Source organism: Cynocephalus volans, chromosome 4, assembly GCF_027409185.1.
Source record: "Cynocephalus volans isolate mCynVol1 chromosome 4, mCynVol1.pri, whole genome shotgun sequence".
NCBI lineage: Eukaryota > Metazoa > Chordata > Mammalia > Dermoptera > Cynocephalidae > Cynocephalus > Cynocephalus volans.
In genome coordinates, this window is record NC_084463.1 from 19,944,757 (window position 1) to 19,958,401 (window position 13,645).

Below are 13,645 nucleotides of genomic sequence, written 5' to 3' on the forward strand. Positions count from 1 at the left end.
TTCATATAACCTAGGTACATCCTCCTGTATACTTTAAATCATCTCTAGATTACTTACAATACCTAATATAATGTAAATGTGTGTAAATAGTTGTTACATTATATTGTTTAAAGGAATGACAAGGAAAAATGTCTGTGCATGTTCAGCACAGATGCAAATTTTTAAAAATATTTTTAATAAGCTGTTGGTTGAATCCATGAATGTGAAATCATAAATACAGAGGGCCAACTGCAGTTAATCTCCAAGAAAAGAGGAAGACAGAGTTCGGCACCTGCTACAAAATCTTCAGGGTGAATACTCCCCCAGCACAGATAGCCAATTAAGTAAAAACCAAGGTATTTGCACATCATGTTCTCCAAAGAGAAAACAGAAGAAAGGAGGTAGAACAACACAGCCCTCAGGCAGAGGTGGAAAGGGAAGGAGCATCCTGAGGCTTTCCTTGGGGGCCTGCAGGAGGCAGGAGGAGCAGGACGACAGAAAGAATGACCATCCTCTGAGGCTGGCACTGGGAAATGCAATCAGCCAGTTGTTTCAATGCAGAACAGACCAAACCATGACGAATATAAATACAGTGTCAGAATGAGGCATGTGGGTTTAAAACATGGAAAATTACAGTATACCTTCATTTTAAATGAAGAGCTCAAATTATTTCCACATTTTTTAAACAAACCCTGAAAATTAAGGGGTTGACACATTCAGAAGATCATGTTCTATTCTTTTGCTCACTTTCCAGTTAACCGTATGTCCTATTCTTCACACACAGTGTTTCAGGACTAGATTACGTGAATTCAGGGGCAATTCCACCCAATGGAGCCCCCAGAGGGAATGTGAGGATCTGAGCTTTGGGGACTCAACTGAAAGTTCTCCTCCTCATGGGGAGGAGATTCCAGAGGCCCTGCCTTCATTTACCTTCCAGCACTGTGTCCTCTGTGATTGGTGTGTTGCTTTGTCTCCCACAGGATCATGGAGATGCAAAAAGGATTACTCAAAGCCCATTTCTTCTGAGAAGTGAGAGACCCCGAAGGGGTTAATTTCCTGGAACCCTCAAGAGCAAGGCATTCCTTCCTTTGGAAATTAACGATGAATTGGGTTTCTCTCCCCAAATTTATTTTCCAAACCACGAAGTTTAGGAAAAAGAACATAGGTGGGGTTATGGCTAAGTACTGTTTAACAATAGAGGCTGGTAACATCAGTGAAACAAGCAAAGTGACCTTCCATAATGCAATTTGCAAGGGTTAAGTCGATCCACCAACAAAAGCTTGATCTTAGCAAACATTCTCTTTCCCTACACAACTTCCCCAGTATTTTACATATCAATTAAGTAACTTGTCTGTCCTTGAGCCAGCAATTCTTTATCTATAACAGAGACTTTAGCCTGAGGAAAGTTTCCTGTCTTTTGCAAGGTTAACATTTCTACATGTAATTCCAAAAGGTTAGGCTAAACCTGAAAGTACAGAGCTTTTGAAGCCAGGCCCTGTGAGATATATTTGCTTTATAAACATAAGTATACTCCACATTGGGGGATCCCATCTGAGGTCTCATTGCTTTGTGAATTTTTTTCACTTGATACTGGAGATTACAGCTCACAAGTTAAAGAAAGCCTTGTCCGTTGCCGGTGACTCCATTTGAATCCTTGCTTGCTTTGCAGCTATTTCTCAGTCAGTCCAAGCAGCCTCTGTGCTGGGTCCTGCTTCCTTCCCTCTGAATTCACACCCCTGCTGGCTCATCCTGGTAAAGCTCAGTGCCAGACAAGCTGACACACACAGGATGAGGTGATATAATCGAATGGTTTGGACAACTGGAGACTTAAGATGTGATGAACACTTCAGCAAAAACCCTCCTCTTCCTTCCCTTTCACCTACGCATGATGTAGGAGGGTTGATACTTGTATGACTAGTTACCCACAAAGCCTTGCCAGTAATCATTAATGCCTGATCTAAACAGAGCAGTTTTTTCAGGACTGAGGGCGAAAATAAGAAAAAAGAAACAAACAAAAAAAGGCCTCACTGGAAATAAAGAAGCTCTTTTTTTCCCTCTTTTATTTTTAACCTGATGTGTTGCATAGTACTGAATGTCACCAGATTTTCATTAATGTCACTTTTCCTCATGTTCCATATATGATGTGACATAGCATCTGACTAATTAAATCCAATGAACAATATGTAACATAAAGAAGCATGCTAAGTCACATTAAATTGCTAGGAAATGAATACTGAATATACTGCCTTGGAGACCGAAACAACCAAAATACACTGTTGAATGAGTTGTAAAATGCACATGATCAGCACATATTGATAGCAAGGCAGCCAGATGAATACAAACCAGGACCGAGAAGAATTACAAAGGGAAATGAGGCTTGCCTTGAAAATGGAAACCATCATGGGAATGAGCCAAGCCACATTAATAAAAAGCATTAATAATGGAAGAGGACCCCACTATTCTGGCTTAACTGTTAAGTGATATTGTTATATCTGGCCCTCTTTTGTCCTCGTTGCACGAACACTACTGATACAATGTTATGTAAAACTGTGGCTCCTGAGCAAAGACCACAGGGCTCTGGGCCTGGCCTCCCTGACCCAGTGCTGGCCTGGGTCCGCCATCCCATGGGCTGTCTCCTCTCAGCCCATGGGCCTAAGACCCACTGAAGACAGCCATGAGGTTGGCTGCACTGTAAAGGGCACAATCCTCCCTCAACGAGGTCTGCTGCAAATTGTCATTATGAGAATGAACTGTAAGCCCCTCCCCCCATCCTTCTTGCAACTTTCAGAAGCTTGGACAGTTTTCTCAGACTTGAACCCTAGCCCCGGACTTTTTCAAGTTGTTTTGCCTCCTTCTGCATAGAAAAGAGAAGCTGCACTGACGCTAACTGGTTGCACTTACCTTCTTCTCTGCACGTCGGTATGCTTCTGCTTTCTGTCTTCCTTCTTGTGCTTCTCCTCCTCTTCAAGGCTAATGCTCACGGGTGCCTGTGAGAGCCTTGTCCTCCACCCACCCTGGCCCATTTCCTTTGCTCTTTCTGTGCCCAGGGCCTCCCTTGCTGCTGCTCCCTTCGAGTCTCCAAGGCTGGGATTCAAAGAGTGCTCTCTCTCCACCTTCCTGTATTTTTCCCTCGGCTTTTGGATCCTTCTGTTGATACAGCTGCTTACAGGTGATCACCAGCACTCACATCCATTGTCCAGCCTTCGCCCTTCATCTCAGGTTGTGGGGCAGTCCCAACTTTGAACAATTGCTCTTCCCTTGGGTCCAGTGATGATCCCTTACTCACTGTTTCTTGTCTTCTTTTCTGCACCCTCCCATCTCTTTTGATGAATTTAGATATTTCACAACAACCAGCCCTTAAGCCTTTTTCCCTCTCGGAATATACTTTATTCACTTCTGTGGCATGAGAATCCCCTTCACATGTAATGAGGCTGATATTGCAGGTCTAGAGCTCTTGCCAATGTGTATCCCCACTTCCCTGACTGACCACCGAACCTATCCTTCCTGTCACACCCAAACTCTGAATCTGTACATCCTACTATCTGCTAAAGCACAGCATATCCAACTCCCCCCAAAACCTCCCTAAATACCCAACAGGAAGCAGGCTTCCTTCTGCTGATCTTACATAGCAGTCTATCCAAATTGCCCTTAGGGTATTGCCAATTCATTCATTTAACCACCTCTAATTATTGCTAACACCCTCTGCTAGGTGCAGGGGAACATTGTAAATGACCACAGCACTCGATTCTATGAGCCTGTCATCTAGCTGAAGAGAATGCCTGAGCAAACTGATAAGTGTAATAGGCACTGTTGGTGCAATGATTTGGCTAAATAAAAAATGCTCTGGGGTTACACATGGGAGGGGCTTCACCTGATGGAGAAGGGGTCAAGGATCCCCCAGAAACAGCAACTTGTAAGATGGCAACTAAAAAAATTGTTGGAATTATCCAGGAGGTAACTGCATTTACCAAAGGATAGAGGAAGGAGGGAGAGACAGAGAGAGACAGAGAGACTTTCATTGGATGGCAAGTTCACTTATCTAGAACCTGGAGAGCAAGACTTAAACAGCAAGCTCAGAGGTCAGATTAACCCAGGCTAGGTCACAATGTGACTTGTCTCTTAGACAAAGGTCATCCTGAATAAACAGTTGGAGTTGGCTGAGACAGGGGGCAAGAAGGCCAGTTAGATGCTGTGAGAGTCACCCAGATATGTGATGGTTGTTTCTTCCAGAGCTAAGGGCGTAGCAATGGTAATAAAAAGAAACAGACAGAGGCAAGACAGACTAAGAAGGCAAAAACAACCAGACTTGGTGTTTCCTTGCTTATGAGGGAATGAAAGTCAAGCCAGATTCAATGGGAACAGCCACAACCCTTCCCGGAAAAATTGCAAGGATGACAGTGATATTGACTAGGATAACATGGAAGAGACTCATTTGGAGAGAGGGAGAAGATGACAAATCCTTCCCAGGATTTCAGTGACTTATGCTTCCATCATCATCTCTGTGAGACTGAGCAGTGTGAGGGTAGAACTCTTACCCTATGCAGTTGTGGGTCCCCATAGTGGCTAACACGGTGCCCCTCAATGCACAAGACATGTTCTGATGAGATAATCCCAGCTAAGGCAAAGGCTGCAAGGGAGCTGCTTTCCTATTTTTCTCACATTGAAGGGCTTTTTCAACTTTTACGTTATAAAAATAACAAAAGGATTTATTAGCAATAACTGAGCCCTGTTGGTGAAATTAGAACCATGTCTATTTTTATACATAAGACGTCATTATAATTATATCCAACAAAATATGAAAACCATTGTAGTAGTCCATTTCTGTTGCTTATAGCAGAATACCTGAAACAGAGTATTTAATAAAGAAGTGAAATTTATTTCTTACTGCTTGAAGGTTGGGAAGTCCAAGGTCCAGGGAACTCATTTTGGTGACGGACATTTTCTTGGTGGTGACTCCGCAGAAACACAGGGTATCACAAGGAGAGAACAGGCTGAGCAAGAGAGTGTGAAACTTCTCACTAGCTCTCCTTACAAAGCCATCAGAACCACGCCAGGCCCTCTGGTGAATAATAATAACCCCTTAAATGCACTTTTCCATCTTTTCTAGGCAGCACTGTCAATCTTTATTTTTCTAAATTGAAAAAAAAAAAAACCCCAAAACCCCAAACAATATTTGTTCACGAGAGCCTTCGAGCACTTTTATGAGGCTATGCTGGTTTGAGTGTCATCCGCCACTTTCTCCTGCCTTCTCCTTTGTCACTCGCAAGTCCCTGGTGCCCTCCTTTTGTGAAGAGAACTTACAGCAGTGACTCATTCCATTTGCCGCGTTGTCCTATGTGCTGCTCACTCCACAGTTGCCATCGTGCTTCATGGGATTACCAGGCAGTTACTATGTGACTATCGGGAAATAATGTCGGGTATTTTGCAGTGAGTTCATCAGTAACCCATGTCACCAATACACCTACCACTTATCACTGTAATTAAAATATTGTTGACATCTACACACTTTTTAAAATAAAATTAGAAACTATAATTTCAAATGCCGGTTCATTTGACTGGAGACTAGCAAATTTGCAGCATCAGATACATGAGTTTTTGTAAATGATCTGCCATCCCCAGAAGGAGACACTAGAATTTATGTCAAATCATCATAATAGATACCTTGTTGTTCCAACCAGCATGAAAACAGATGTGCTTACACTTTCAGCAGCTGCAGAACCCCTATTAGAAGCCAGATTTGTACTTCCTATCACATTGTTCTTCCTTGGTTAAATCCCAGATCTCACTCCTGAAACAGAAGTGATAAGGAAAAGAAAGCTGGCTTCAAATGGCTGAGAAACTGAATAACTATTTTTATCTGGGAAGAAAATTGTAAAACACCGAAAGAATTGGTCTGTCAATTCATGAGCATGAAGATCCCAGTTTTCTGGTGTAACATTACTTTATGCCATGTTAGAAATAGTGGCAATTAATGATTTAATACCCTCTCACCCTCACTGAGAATGCATACCACTTCCCTCTAAGTTATATTAGAAATATTATATGTGTGGCCTGATGGGTGGCCGCTGAGCAGCCCCAAGTGAGATAAGCAGTGTAGACAAACACTGGGCAATGGTGGATCCAGCATGTGCCAGCCCAGGCAGAACTGTGGGGTCCTGGAATGAAAGGCATGAGCCATGAGCCCAAGTCCCCTTCACAAGGCATGCTTTCTACCATGGCCAGGACCACCGCCACCATTAACTCCCTCACCTCCTTGCTGTTCAGTGGCGGTGTCCTGGTCCCCAGCGGCGGTGTCCTGGTCCCCAGCGGCAGCCCCGCCACCAGGAGCACACTGTAGGCCCAGGCCATGTTGTCCTCCACCTTTGCCACCAGGCTTGCACAGCTCACCAAACAGGCAGAGGAGCCCAGCGCCTCTGTGCTGCCTCACTCCAGAAGCCACTGTGGAGGGGAGGGAGTTCAGCGTGGGGAGCATTCCTCCTGGCCACGGGAGCCCAAGTGCTGTGCCTGATACTCTTCCCTGGAGCCCCCAACTGCCCAACGCCCCCACCAGACGTGGCAGAGAACAAGGTGTCTCTGAAAACACACTGAGTCCCAGAGTGGGGGTTTCTGGGACAGCTGGCCCCACCATTGCTTAATTCCTCAAGGCAGGGACTGTGTGGCACTGTGGACAAGTGGGCTCCAGGGGTCCAGAGCCCTGGCTTCTGGTGTCACCTGGGCAGTGACGTGCTGTGTGACTTTGGGAAAATGCTGGCCTTTTCTGACCTCCAATCTTCCTGTTCATACAATGAGGCTCTTTAGGCCCCTTTGGAATGTAGCTTTGGGGCACTTCTTGGGACCTATGATGACCATCAGCTGCCCACATTAGTGCTGGTCTCGGGCTGCTGATTGGATGAATGCGGGGAAAGGGAGTTGTGGCTGGAGCTATTGGGAGACTCGGGCCCTTATGGATTCTGGCCAGCCTCTCGGACACCCCCTGGACTTACTGGTTGCAGGTGGGGGGTGGGGGCAAGGAAGCAGGGACCCCAAGTATTAACCCCAAAGGTCCAAGGCTTAGGATCTGGGTTCCAGGACTCTCCAGGGCACCGAAAGAACACAATGAGGAGAAACAGTGTCCATTTTTATATACTTGGGCCCTGGGTGTCTTCTGATTTCTGAATCCCTCCTCTTACCAGGTCCTTTCTGCTACCTAGCCTTTGGGGTGGGGGACATGAGCGGGAATGAGCCTAGCATTGATGGAGGGGGACTGGGCATCTGTTCAGGAGGGAGACAGTTGGGCCTGGTCTCTACACTGCCAGGGAACAGCCCTTTGCTGCCCGTCTCCATCTGCTGAGCGCTGCTCTGTCCACTGGGGTAGAGGTGGGGCTGCTGGCAAACCCGCTGCGTCTCTGCTCATGAGCCCTTCCAGGCCCTCGACCAGGGATTGCCTTGACTTCTGAGCAAGCCAAGGCCCCTGCCTGTGTCTACAGGCCGCCCCAGCCCTGCCTTCCCTGGCTGTGGCACATCAGCCAGCTGAAGAGCTGATGGCTCAGAGGAGAAAGCGCATCCCCTGCCTGTGTCCACCGAGACACCCAGACCAGGCATCCTGGACTCGCAGGGCAGTTAGCAAGTGCCTGCGGCAGAGACCCCGGAAGGGGACCGTGCAGCAGGAAACTGAGCTTGGAGTCAACACTTGGGTCTCCTGAGAGAGGCTGTGAAAGGAGGGGACGTCTGCTCGGCAGCTCCTGCTTTGTCTGTCTGTCTTCTCAGCGAGAGAAGGGGGCGGCGCAGGCTTTCAGAGACTGCAGAAGCTCGTGGACAGCCGGGCTCCACCTGGGCTGCGTCCCCCAAGTGTCGCAGCTTTCTGCAGCGGCTGTCCATTTGGGGGCCTCTGGGCTTGAGTCTTGGGGTGATACTGCAGAGGACATGGCCTCACAAGGGCAGGCCCCCCTCCTGGCTGGGAAGGCTGCAGAGAGGTCTGTGGACGCAACTTCCCGCCGTGGGCATCGCTAGAGCCGCCTCGCTGGGCCTGCGGTTCCTCTCTCGCCCCAGGCAGCCCCCGAGTCCGGCAAGGCCACCAGAACGTAATGAGCGTCGATGGCGGAAGGCCACGCACAGCGGCCTCGGGGCCCTGCTTCCTCCTGGCTGCGCCCCGGGTAACCCGGGTAACCCGAGGGACACCCCGAAAAAGGCGCATAGGGACTTTGCGGCACAGAATTGGGAAAAAGGGACAGTGGCAAGTGGCGCTGCTGCGAGAGCTTTGCGACTGCCACTCGCGCCCCTGAGTCATCGCCTTCCTCAGACCCAAAGTCGAGGTCTGTGTGGCGCGGTGTCCCTGGACTCGCAGCAGCACATGGACCCCGGGTCACCCTGACGCCTACGCTCGTGTCCAGCCCCACCCTCGTCTGCCCTGTCGATGAGGACCACGGGCTTTGTGGCGGCCACGAGCAAGAAGGTGTGACTCCTTGAGCCCAGTTTGTGCGTCTCCATCTGGTCGACCGCGGTCTGGTCCTGATTTGGATTGACAAGTAGGTATTCGGTCACTCATTCCAGCCTCCTCTCAACCACATCGTGCCCGGTCCCCATTTTTCTCACAGAGTCACCCACCTCTAACCTTGCATCACCCCAATCCGTAGAATTGGCCTATTGTACAGATGGAGGCTCAGAGAGGTCAGGTCACAAGCCTGAGGCCACACAGCTGGTGAGGATGTGTGTGTCCCATGCTGCTGCTGCTGCTGCTTAGGCTTTTCTGAGTGGACTTGGAGAGCCAGAGCTACGGGGACAATCCCAAGATGGTCCGGCTGACGGGGAGGCCCCTCTGCCCCCAGCAACCGCCTCTGTGCTGCTGGAAGCTGGACTTGGGAGAGAAGGAGTCTGCCTGGTGGTGGGCGATATCTGACTGTGCCTGCTAGACGGGTGTGAGCTGTCCCAGGAGCCTGGGGGCAATGGGGACACATGAGCCCCCAGCTCTCCTGAGCTACCTCTCCACCCAAACCAGAGAGCAGGGGTGGGGGTGGGGCATTGGGGGTGCTATGGTGGGTTTGGCAATGGGGGGCTGGATTTTTTATTTTTAAATTTTGCTAGATATCATTCAAGTGCCTTAAAATTCACCCTGTAAATGTGCACACCCCCACACAAAAGAAATATTATACATGTAATTTCAGCCATTGTACCAACTGAACTCCAGACAGCATAAACAACAAAATAGCATCTCCATGGCCCTGTGGAAGGTATCATTTTTTTATGAAGTGAGACATACTTATTATCTCAAGCACTTGAACACGGTGAAAAATATTTTTCATCTTGTAAGTGTCCCTTTATTTTATAATAAATGAATTTCTAGCTGGTTATCTCAGATAAACATTATTCTACTAACCTATATTTGACCCAGTGTGGCCATGTGGGAAAGTTCTGACCAGTGGAACACGAACAGAAATAAAGTTTGTAATCTTCTAGTTGTCCCCCTTCTATCCTCCAGAATGCAGACATGGTGGTAAGAAATGGTGGCCTGTGTGGACCAGGGCCCCTCTCTGGACAGTGGAGCAACAAGACAGAGCCTGCTCCTGATAACTTGATCAATAGAGTTTCCACTTCAGCAAGGAATCTTACATGAGAGAAATACATTTCTTTCTTGCTTAACCCACTGTGATTTTGGATCTTTACCCCATGTACACAAATCCATACCTCAACTAACAAAAACACACCAGGAATAGAATTCAGGATTAAGAGGGGCCGGCCCGTGGCTCACTTGGGAGAGCGTGGTGCTGACAACACCAAGTCAAGGGTTAAGATCCCCTTCCCGGTCATCTTTAAAAAAAAAAAAAAAAAGAATTCGGGATTAAGAAATGGTGATGATGAAATGAAAAAGATAGTTGTTTTATTTTCTTCCACTTCCTGTGTGCCTAAACTTCCAGGAATCCTAAGAAACAAAATCTACAGAAGCAATTTTCCAATATGCAGCAATATGTGTATATTTTACTCTGTGAGGTAAAAATTTGTTAAGAGTTTGGAAAGCTGGAAATATTTGTGCTATGGCCCCCAGTTGATGAATAATGTAGATTCATTTACATTCCTTTGTGCTGACAAATTCCTTCACCTTTTGAATGCCCAGTCAATTAAATTGGTTAACTGGTAGACTAGACTACCTCAAATTTTCTAGCAGCTTCATCATTATACAGACTCTGAAAGTGTTTTTCACTATGTTAAAATGCTGAAGAGATGGCATGTGTCACTTCATTAAAAATAATAACCTGGGTGATAATTAATGACAATATTTTCTGAACCAAAATTCTAGGCACATGGTCTGTACCAATTTTAAAGGGATGGGGGCAGAGTTCTCCATGGCCTTCAGAGAGACCAGCTGGATGCTCAGACCCTGTCTCTCGGAGTGTCCCTGACTTTGGTGGGACATTATGACCAGGAACTGATCTCTGCTTCAAAGCCTCAGCAGCACCCTAGGTTGCTTAGCACTTGAGAGTGACCCTCAAATGTCATTTGAAGTGGGGAAGTCTGGGAAAGATTGCCACATAGTTAAGACGTCCTGACACACATGCTGAAATATCTCAGATTACTTAGTAGGACTTTATAAATTTTGCAGCTTTATAAATCTACAACAATTACAAAAATTACATTTCAGAACATGAAGGATAAATAGTTACCAAGTTTGCCAGGCCCCTCATATGTCAATTACTTGACATCTTTTCTCTCTAACTTTTCCGTGGAGATGCAGAGTCCACACAAATGGAGAATAAAATGAGACAACCACATTCATTCTACTTATGGACTTATGCCACATTCTAAATGATTTTGGCTATGACACTCATGTCCTTTGGGAGCCTATTCTCTAGTCTAATAGATCTTACTGTTAGGAAATTTCTCTTATAATTCAGCGTAAATTGTCCCTTGCTGAGTTCCATCTCATTACTCCTAGTGAGATGTCCTTGGACTACCTCAGACAACGAGTCCTCTTCTCAAGGCCTGTCCGTTGCCAGGCAGAAGAGGCTGGTGAGGAGGAAAAGGGAAGATGGGGGGATGATTAGAACGAATAGTATCACATCTACCAGTGCTGCCAGGTTCCTACCTAATCAATGAACACTTGGGCCGTGAACTGTTACGTGTGGACACAGACAGCAAATTTATTAACAGTGTGATTGGGCAATCTCAAGAATATTTAATTTACAGCGAACCTTGACATCTACCTCTTTGCAATTTCTCTGTAAGAAAGGTCAAAATCCTAAAGTTAAAGACTAAAGATACAGTAAGAATAAAGATAAAGTTGAAGATTAAAGATACACATCTTCAAGTTTTAAAATCAGAGGTTTGGCTCTATTTGTGGTTATTGATCTCATTTCCTTCCCTTTATTCTGGGTAGTAGCTAGTCTTATTAATAATGGACACTCTTCACTGAGTTTTTTTTTTTTAAACATCTGGACATGACATTATATTTATAATCTCATTGAATACTCACAATATGGTGACTGTGGCACAGTTTATCAGAAGCCCATGACCAGGAATTGCCTCTCTGTACCTGCCATGAGGTTGCAGTGCACGTGGACACATTACAGCAGGGCAGGACCCCAGCTGAACTAGATCAGTGCACGTAGGAACCTGACCAGACCTGGGTCAATGAATCCTTCTCTAAAGTGTGTTTGGCTTGGACCTGAGAGAGTTGAGTCAGTCTCTCTTTGGGTGTCTAGACTGAATATATAAAGGTTGGGAGCATTAGCTGTCATGTGAAGAAGGCCCATCTGTAAAGACAAGGGAGAGAGGGGAGGATGTGCAAGATCAGACAGGGATGGAAGGCAGAGCTAAAGCTTGGACAAAACCCCAGCCCTGCTTCCATTTGCTGCTGAGACTTGGTAGCATACAATATTTCGGTTTCATGAGGAATATTAGACTCCTTATAATAAACATCATTTAAACTACATTAGCACTCTTTGCAACAAAAGGAGGACTCATCAGTTTATAGATGAGGAGACTGCCCAGCTAGTAAGTGGAAGAGCAAGATGCAAACCCACGTCTTCCTGATTCACAGCTCAGCTCTTAGTCTTCATAGTGACTTACTGCCTTCATGATTTTGTAGCACACATTCTAATCAAGACTATGAAAAGGCTGGGGGAGGGAGAGGCTGTTTTTACCAAACACTTAGAGCAACGCTGAAACCTTCTCCTTAGCGTTGACATGACCTAAGGTGACCTTGGGCAGCTTACTGGACCTCCCTGGACATCAGAGTTCCATTTGTAGGATGAGCAGTCACAGTCTCACCCGACCGACAACTGCTTCCCCGGGGTGAGGCACGTGGCTCACTAGCAATGGGACTAGCGTCAATATCTCCCACCGCATCTCCTGAACTACTTACATGAAAATTGTTCTTGTTCTTGGCTGTGCTTTGACTGGATTTGTGTTTTATTACAAAACACATCCAGTAAACAGCCAAGAGATTCATGCTATACAAGAAATGACAAAATAGAAACCCCACAGCTATGTCAATAAAGAGAGCAAAGCCCACAATGATGGAGCCATATCTGAAGTTGTAGAAAAGAACAGAGAAAGAACACGCGGACTGCACCTGTGAAACTGACGAAGAAATAAGACTGAAAGTCTGATTCGGATACAGAGAAGGTTTATTTTTTGAAGGTGCTTTAGGAAGATGTTCATGACAACCTAGGGTACAGACCACCTGTATAAAGTATATTATTAGCTTAAAAGAAAATGTTGTCATGAACTAAAGTATATCTTTTTTCTTTTTATTGTAACATAGTTGATTTTACATATCTGTGGGGTACAGAGTTGAATATCAATACCTATGTGCAATATGTGATGCTCAGATCAGGATAATTAGTATATTCTTAAAAGACTTCACATAAAAAATTTCATTCTATGTCCATAGCAATCCCAATAAAGACTAGAGTAAATAAGAACACCGAACCAGACTGAGATGACTCTGGTTTATATCTTTTTTCTTGGTCTTATTCTGCAGAGTTATAAACAATCAGGTGATTGGTTTTGCTATGACCCTACCAAGGCTGGATCAGTGAAAGTCAATTAAAAGAACATCACAAATATAATATGGACTTCAAAGTAAATTACAGATTGCTGTGCATTCATACCCACAGATCTTGCTCTAAGAGGCCTCAAGAAATAATCTGCTTCAGACCTTTATTGAACAGATTAAAATAAATAAATAAATTGCTTTATAGATTAAACAGCCCTTACTGAGTAAAAGAAATAATTTGTTCCAGCACTCATAATTAAATGATATATGAGGATACTTGAAGAAGTTCATGGAAAATAGAATTGAAAGATAGTACAAATCTTACCATGATCCTTTGGAAGACCCCTCAGATAAATAATAAATTATTTATTAATATTTATTTGTTTTCTCACAGTACAGTACTTTCTACCCCCACATGATTATTCTTACTCAATGTTTACTGTTTCTAAAATTTCAAATTAAAATAGAAATATTACCAAAGTGGTAAATCTCACATGTTAAGGGAATTACGCAAATAAAAGTACAGAGATAGAAAAGAATGTGAGAAATTGAGCATATATTAATGAATACATGTTTGGTTAAACTCAGAAACAAACAGCAATAAAAGCTAAGGCTGGACAGGTCAGCAGAGAATGTATTGTGGATTGCCTGGTCTATGACAATAACAAATAGTAATGAGACGTCAGTAAAGCTTTT

The 13,645-nt window shown here is 45.1% G+C and overlaps 1 pseudogene; it reads right to left on the bottom strand.

Moving 5' to 3' along the window:
- Positions 1-6,327, bottom strand: part of LOC134375879 (RNA-binding protein with multiple splicing-like) — a 29,841-nt pseudogene extending 23,514 nt beyond the window's left edge.
- Between the last annotated feature and the right edge of the window lie 7,318 nt (positions 6,328-13,645).